Here is an 8,876-nt window from a genome sequence, read left to right as displayed (position 1 = left end):
TTCCCTAGCTATGGGGTTTTACCCTAGCATGGAACCTATATCTTGTGTTCTTTATGTTTTGTGATATTCATGTTTTTTATAATTGCTTGATGAAGACATGAAACGTAATAATAAAATGTGAACACATATCACAAGTAATTATCAAGTAAGTAAAATCAATATTAATCTACAAATGCCTTGATTTTCCAACACCTTACACCCATAATAGTTGGCTACAACCATCACAATACAACATGTAGGAATACACATCCTCATTAGTATTATTGATACACCTATTATTAGGCAATGAGAATTAACATTATTCATATTACAACAACATGCACAAGATACAAGTAATCAACTTATCTTAGTAACTGGTTGACTAACAACTGAGGGAGGTACTTCCACTTACCACCTATTACACAGTATTTTTTTATGCCTCCTGCACTTCCCTGTGACATACCCCGAAGTGCCTGAAACATGACCATCATGAAGTGTACTCATCCAGATATGCAACTCAAATATTCTCTTAAACAATGATTGAAAAATGTCTTGAGATTCCCGTGAAGGAAATGGCTCTAAAACCCTAATTTTGGCATCATCACCCCATTTACGCTGGAAATCGTGCTTTTCACTAGTTGCACTACACTAGCCCTGCGATGCCATTGCACTTTTGGCTTGGATATCAGCGATGATCCCTAAAAGGAAAATTTCCCAAAGAGGACAAGAAGCTTCGTGATCTAGAGGCTTCCAGAAAGACAAGCTGGAGGTTGTTCGACGTGGATGAGGTCGAGTTCTCTCAACTTGGCCTTTTGGTCTTATCCCTATAAGCTACCTCCTTGAGATGAGGGCCTTCTCCTATCTTTGGAGAGATCCTAACTCCATTTCCCTGCCTATATATTCATCCACTCCCATTCCCAAATGGTTGGTCTTTGATTATTTGCACCCTTATGTTGAGATTGTGCGTACATGCTACTCATTTGGCTTGGAGAAGGAGTGCTTGGAGATATTGAGCTTGGACTTGGACATTCACTCAAGGAGAGCTTATTGAAATCAAGGCTTGGTTGTATGCTTCCTCTTTTATTCTATTAATGTTCCTTGATCTGTTAAGTAGGTTACTTTCAATTATGATATTTGTACTTGTCTGCTTTGTTGTGTCTTGATCTCTTGTGCAAGCATTTAAACACTGTGAGCAGTACGATCGAGCCTGTGGTGCAAGCGATTTGAGGTCTTCAACAAAGGAGGATATTGTAGCATCAGAACGAGGTAGGACATCTTCCTCTTCTTCTATTTCTATTGTAACTTAAGAAAGTGTCTAGTAGATTGTCACGTAGGTTGCTAGTCCCACTCATTGGACTAGAGGGATCGTCTCTGTCCACATAGAGGATTTCCTAGACAACACCACCCAACCATAGGCCAATTGCATTGCAACCTTTCTTGCAACTGACCATTACTGAGCTGGATTCAAAGACTGATGAGTAAGTGCTCAAGGGATTAAAACTAATGCCAAACAAATGATCACACAAGACTCCAAAAACCACCCTATATCCACCCACTTTATCCAAGATTATATCCTCCATTGTATCCACTTATTCACCTAGGAATCCAAAGCACATTGATACCCATATTCTAATCCCACAGATATCATAAACGTACAGAGATTTTCCTCTACAAAACAAGGATCTAGAGCATACAGTGTTCCACATACTCCACCTCACAAGATTCAAAAAGGAACAGTGTATGCACCTACTCTCTTTCTTCAACCACACTTCCCAGTGTGCTCCTACTTTAGTGCTAATGATTGTTCCAACATTATCCTTCTATTATGTAAGTTCACTTGCAAATTACTATATGCCTAACCCGACATCTAACACCCATAACACACTACACATGTGTATGAACTTTACTAGTGTCAACCACACTCTTTTTTCTACATGTAGTTTGCTCTCTGCATATCACAGTGTTGTTTCTCCGTGCTCTTCCCATGAAAAACTCTCCTCCTTTTCTCGTCGTCTCTTCCCCCCCACCCAACCCCCTCACAACCTTTATATGTTGATCATACAATGCCACCTACGAGGAAAGAAAAAGGTGGTATGGGCTTGTCGTTCATTCATGGTGCCCATACTCCGCCTTCATGCCTACCATGTAGACCATTAAAACCTAGTCAAAAATCCGGTGGCCATTAAATGAACAAATTTGAGCTAACCAATTCCCAAGTAACTCCTCCTGAAACCTCTAAATCCTTATCCACTCCTCACAACTAGCCATTGTGTTTACATTTCCACAATTTTCATTAATTACAATTCATAATGATGATTACATGAGGGATATCAAAAAGGGTTGTCACATTAACAATGGTCTATGATGATGGTTAGTAATTAGGTCAATATGTGTGTTTATTTGGGAATTATTTGTGTTGATTAATAATTAATAGGTGGATGGTAAGGATTTAACTCTATAAAATATTTACGAAATATTTTTAGTAGTAGTCATATGTAGAGGGCTGAGATTTACATAAAATGTAGTTATGCCCTTTTTTTCAATTTACTTAGAAAAAAGATATTAAATTAAATTAAATTATATACAAAATATATTTTTTGGATCAATAAATTTTATTGACCTCTAAACACTGGAGTACACGATGATTATGAAAATATTAGTTAGTCTTTGACTTGGTATACTGAACCAAAGCCAAAATTTAACTCTCTATAGAGAGGCATAAGATGACAAAGTACTAAGATAACTAAAATTAAACACAAAAAAATTGAAAAGTGGGTCTATCTGGCCTTGGAAGTGAACAGTAGGAGCTAGAGACTAGTAAACTAGAGACATAATAGAAACTAAGAATATGGATTATAATCTGTGGCTGCAACTTGGATGGATCTTTGTTGTCACATGGGATGCCTCCAGCTAGGGGTGGGTTGACATGTTGTTGATATATGCATTTCATCTTTTAATCTGGGTCCTTCATGTGGCGATGTAGGTTCTCAATCAAATGGAGGAGATCAACTCGATGCTCGTGCCTCTAGTAAGGTTTTGAAAAGGAGGATTTGTGTAATGTAAAGGGGGTTTCCCCCTTGAAGAGGCCGATTTTGAAGTCATTGATCTATCTGTAGTATCCAAGTTACCATATCCTTTCCATCAAATTTCCTCATATCTATATTTGGAATATAGTGGGTCTTCAATACAACGTTAGATTCTATGAAATCATGATTAACATTTCTTCTGTTCTCATCATGAGTTTCCTCTACTACCTTTTCGGCATTAGGAAGCCTTTCTTGTACTGACTTTGTCCCACCTTCCTTCAAACCTTCCATGTCTTTCTTCAAATCTTCGATGTTTCCATTCAATTTTTCTTCTATACCATTTATCTTATGATCATATCTTCGATCACATTCTTCAAATCATCCCTCCAATTTTGCTTACTAGGTGTTTCTATTTTCTTGATTCAAGTCATTTTTTTTCTTTTCTTTTAGGAGCCTGATCTCGAATCTATTGTATCTCTGAAATTTCAGATCTCCAAGGCCTAAAATTGTGACCTGTGGTAGCCCTCTACGTCCTCTTTCCTATGCCACCAGTCTGATCGAAATTGGATTCTCCAAGAAAGATTTATGCCCAATCTCCCAAGATGACCAAATTATATACCTTTTCAATAGAGCAAACTTGTACGATGTGCCACATGTCACTTTTTCAACCTTCGGACTTGAAAACGATACAAAAAAATTTACAATCCGTCCTCTTTCTATAACCTTTTACAAAATTTCAATTCGATGCTCAAAGACAAAGTTATGACGATTTTCCCAAGGTCACCTGTTTCGGATGTAATTCAGGAGAAACCCTAACTTCCTTGGATCATATCTCTAAAAATATAGCAAGACAATATCTGAAATTCGAACTCAAGGTTTATCAAGATTTCAACTCAAATGGGTTTTAATTTCATCTTTTGAATCGTCATACCCTAGAATCCAAAGCTCTAATACCAAATGTTAAATAAGGGGGTTGCATTAATAACAATAAGGGGTTACACTAGCAGTATAGGGACCTAACACTTTTCCTCAAAAAGAACCCTATCCATGGATATACTAAATATTTTGACTTTGAATACAATTATGGTTTTTTTAGCATGTGGTATTGATAAGCCATGATATTGGTCTATGGTATTGTAACAAAGCCTATTTACAAATTAAGAATCTTCATGGTAAAGTGTGTGTGAATATCCATGGTTGAGAATGTTGTTACATGCTACTTTAAATTATGTATGTTTAACTCATATCTTAATTATTTTTATAATTACTATAATATAATAATTTAGTAAATTTTAATGTTTTTCTTAATCTTGGAAATGTGAGATGTATCATGAGGTAAGTGTTTTTAATATCTATCATAAATTGATGTCTATTAGCATTTATCAACTATTTAATTTATAAGGCTGCTCTAGTAATATAAACATGGAAAAACAACATGTTGTCTTGGTTGGATAATTTGAGATAATTTCACAAAAGATATGAATACAATTTGAAAAGAATAGGGGTATATAGTTTATATTTGTAAAAAAATTCTATGAGTGGGAAATTTGAGTTTCTCTAAGAATTTTTTTAAGAGTGTCAATATCCAATTCATATGTTCTAGTCTAGAATTTCGTTCAACAAATTTTTACAGACATATTATTATTCTTGTGTATGATTATCTTTTTCAAAATATATAATGCTAAGTGTGTGTATGAGTGAGAGAAATTAGGAAAGTTATTATAGCCTTGAAATTACAAGACCATGAATTAGTATAGGGTTTGAGGGTCTTTGACATAATTGAACCTTTTCTTCTTAAGATTGTAGATCTTGATTTATAATATTGCAACTTACATTTTTTTATATTTAAATGAGTAAGAAGATAAAAAGTTATAACAAAAACAAAAGGCATATGTATTTTTAAATTCTAATATATATGAAGGAAAAAATAAATTAAAAATAGTAAACAATATTTACGCCTATAGGCATCCTCTATTAGAAATGAGCTATAAGAATTGTTGATCAATAACTACCATTCATTATTTAAGGAATATCTTCATCATCTCCATTAAAATGTCAACTCAAGTTTAATCAATTAACTATGATAGATCGTGGAAAAATCCCTTTAAAAGGATCATGTGGTTCTTTGAATCCTAGTTCATGGCCCATAAGCTCGAGAAGCTTCATTCTAGGCTTAAATTCATTGTTTTTGTTTTCCTCCCCTAGCCATGTTATGGATGCCCAAATCATTTTTATTATGAAAAGCATATTAATGGCACTAACCATTAAAATGTCAACTCAGGTTTAATCAGTTAACTATGAAAGATCCCTTTAAAACAATCAACTCATTCTTTGAAGCCTATTTCATGGCCCTTAAGCTCGAGAAGCTTCATTCCAGGCTTAAATTCATTGTTTTTTTCCCTCCCCTAGCCATGGTATAGATGCCCAAATCCATTTTTGTTATGAAAAGCATATTAATGGCCCTAAAGATCCCCTACAAAAGTCTTGTTTGTTATTTCAAGTGTTATTGCATGAAGCTTGATCTTAAGAATATTGAAATAGGGACATAGCACCTTATGTTCCTTTTCTAACTAGGTTCAAATCCTTGAGTGTATTACATGGTGTAGAAAACCTCCTAATGGTATCGAGGCCCAACTCAGAGGCTTTGAGACCTACATGTTGAGCTCAAAATCTAAGAATGACACTCATACCCCACTTGGAGACTAGAGACCCACTAGAATGGGTCTCTGTTTTGGTTTGAGGCATTGTACATGGCCATTGAGTTTGAGAATATTTATTTAAGGCATAATGCCCTTATTTTTCTCATTAGGCTTTGTTAGGGCTCGTGAGACTCATTAATATTATGTAAAACATACTAATAGTGCAAATATTCCTATTAAGAGGAAAATCTAAAACCCTTGAGAGGTTAGATGTGGTGGTTTGAGAAGTCTCCATGGATATCCTTCACCTCTATGTAGAGATATCAATAACACTAGGAAGATTTTACCATTAAGTATGGTACTAGATCTTTTACATGTTCAAAGAATAAAGCTTAAGCCTTAGTCTATATATGAAGGCTTTGAAGGCTTTTAAGAATGGAAGAATAAAAACAACACCCTTAACCACCATGCTAATGAATCCCCCGAAAACATTGGACATCTAAAAAATAATCTAAACACAATAATCTACACACAATAGAAATTCAGAAATTAATATTCACGATGTTAGAGAAACATACATTCACATATCTCTAGACTCCACCCAAAACTATTTGACATCTCAAAAATCTACATAGTAAAAATGCAGAAAATAACATTCACCATAATGTTAATGTTCCCTTTCGCAAAGTCTCCATGCAGTTGTTGTTGCAACTTGCGCAATACTATTCTTTGAAAGTACCCACATGAAGAGTCACATCTATTATCTCACAAAAGAGCACAACTGCAATGACATAGAAAACTTCACCTGTCTGCATGTGACCAAACATAAAGAATCTTTAGGCGGTGGGATTAGGATATGACTGTTCAATGCTAGGTCCACAGGGTTGACAATCGCCTGGTTCATTATCTGGCCTGGTTTATCTATCTTCTTATCTAGATATTATAGCTCCCTCGGCTTCAACATCTTTGCATTTGCCCGCCTGCCTAGTCCTACGCCTCATTTTCCTGTCCATCAATGGCACCCCCCTCCATCGCAATGTCACTGTCTGGTTTCTTCCTCTTCGGCCCCTCTATTCAGGTTCGACTTTTATTCCCAATTAGGTTTTGTTAGTCGTGGCCCTGATGTCAAGAACATTTTACTCTCCCATCTCTACCGTCTCCTGGTAGAACATGGATGGCGAGTTCGCCGGAATTGGTGGAGGGATGCAACATTCCTTCTCAAATAAAAGGGGCTATTCAATTAGTCTCTATCCATATTGCCATTTTCTATACGAACTACGCCCAATAATGTTGGTGTCTTGATGAGCTCGACTCCATGGTGAAGTCGAGGGCGACAATTATTCCAGTCTTCTACCGAGTCAAGCCACATCCACTAACAAGATTTGTAGATTTGGGAGGTTGGTTTATAATGGCAGTTGACAAACTGCTATTACCAATGAAAGTATTCGGAGCGCTTGTTTGAGAAGAGCAATTAGATCGACTTCAACAGACACTACCCATGACATCGCATGTTTTTTCATAGGAGAAGACAGAGATATTGCAATAAGTATGCGGGTTTTGGTGATTTGATGGGGTTTATGCATCCACAGAACAAGCGAATGGTCGAAGGGGATATAGAAAATAATATAAACATGTACAGTCACAGTAGAGATTTGAGAAGAAATATTCGGGATCAAAGATCAATCTACAGTGGTCTTTGGCAACAGACAACCAATAACATTGAACAGTGATTTCTTGGAGCGATCCTCATGTGTAAGTCCTTTTAAAGAGTCTTTGTCAGTCCTTTTAAAGAATCTTTCAAGTTTGTTAATTCCAAAAATAATAGATCTGTGGATTGTATATCTTTTCTCAACGAATAGGTAATAACTGAAGAATGATAAATCTGCATATTTGTCAAGTTTGTTCACTCCAAAGAATGAATAATAGATCTGTATTTTTTTTTTTCAATAAACAGGTAATAACTGAAGTTTGTGGGATTTAGAAGGCCAGTACTTTAAGTATCCAACATTCGGTAGGCATGGGGATGCGTTCTGAAACATCGGTAGGTAACATGGAGAAATTAGGTGTTCAGGATCTGTCTGAGGAATCTTTTTGGTATTTTCCACTTCCATGGTATGAAGAACTTTCGTCTTTTGGCAGCTGAAGATAGTTTCCAGATGTAAACAATTGTCAAAGAAACACATATTGTAGCCAAATATGCAATGGGTTCATGATCCATGGTTATCAGCTCAAACTAGGGTTATCATTATTTACTTGTTTATTTCTTACTACAAGACTTATGTCAAGTACCTTTAACTGGTAGAACTCCTGGGACATTTTGTTTTATTACAAATTCGGTGATTGCTAAAAAAAATCCGTAGATTGTTGTGTTAGCATGCATATTTTTATTTGAATGCTTTGTTTTGAAATTGATATTCGCTAGTAACATTGCTCAAGCTCCGAAATGAGCAATGCCTAAACCTAAAAATTACAGACATAAGTTGTAAAAAATACTTCTGAAGAATTCATAAAATTCTAATCCCTATATAAACACCATATAAACAATTTCCCCAAAATGTAACTGGTTTTTGAGAATTGTGACACATGCAGTCTTCTTTAGTGGATTATTAAAAAATGCACATGCTAGCAGGTTAGAAGGTTGTGAGCCTGTCTAGGAGTAGATGCATTACCACTTGACAAACTTGAAATACGTGCTGGAGATGAACTGCTTGTATGCAGTAGAAGGCTTGATTATGGGGTGAAATCTACAGATCCCAATATCATATTTCTCTTACAACATTTTCTCCCATGCTATGTTAGTGCTCATGTCCTTGCGATAGGTTCCTAGGTGAATTATCAACTGGTCCTGTTGTGTTATCTTCTCCTGTTCTCATTGGATTTAAGTTGTAAAAATGGGCAGTAAAGGGTTTGGGATTCTTCATTAAAAATGCTCACTGTTGTCCTTTTTATGCACATCACTGACCATTATACTTTCAAAGATAACTAACAGAGAATATTCTTGGCTTAAGATTTTAGCATAGTAGTCTTTGGGAGGGTTTAGCATAGTGGTCTTCCTCAAGGGATCAGTGGCGTTCTTGGTGATTGCCCTCATGGTAATCTCATATTCTTTGCTTGATAGTCTTGTTTCATGAGTGTTTTATGATGATAATAATTGTAGGTGGATAAATGCTATGTTGGTGATTATGGATTAGCTTGCCAGTACTTTCCATCAGGGGGTCGATTTTGGTATTTT

General features: G+C 35.8%; 1 long non-coding RNA gene across 1 annotated transcript; it reads left to right on the top strand.

Moving 5' to 3' along the window:
- The first annotated feature begins 6,668 nt into the window (after nucleotides 1–6,668).
- LOC149148665 (uncharacterized) lies at nucleotides 6,669–8,016 on the top strand. The gene is made up of 2 exons (XR_016262945.1): nucleotides 6,669–7,396; nucleotides 7,599–8,016. It is a non-coding gene; the product is annotated as an uncharacterized LOC149148665 (long non-coding RNA).
- The last annotated feature ends 860 nt before the right edge of the window (nucleotides 8,017–8,876 follow it).

Source organism: Pinus tabuliformis, chromosome 9 (genome assembly GCF_031772625.1).
Source record: "Pinus tabuliformis cultivar Carrire ecotype Pingquan chromosome 9, CPIR1, whole genome shotgun sequence".
Classification (NCBI taxonomy): domain Eukaryota; kingdom Viridiplantae; phylum Streptophyta; class Pinopsida; order Pinales; family Pinaceae; genus Pinus; species Pinus tabuliformis.
The sequence above is the reverse complement of the archived record's forward strand: the minus strand, read 5'-3'. Positions and strand labels throughout refer to the sequence as shown.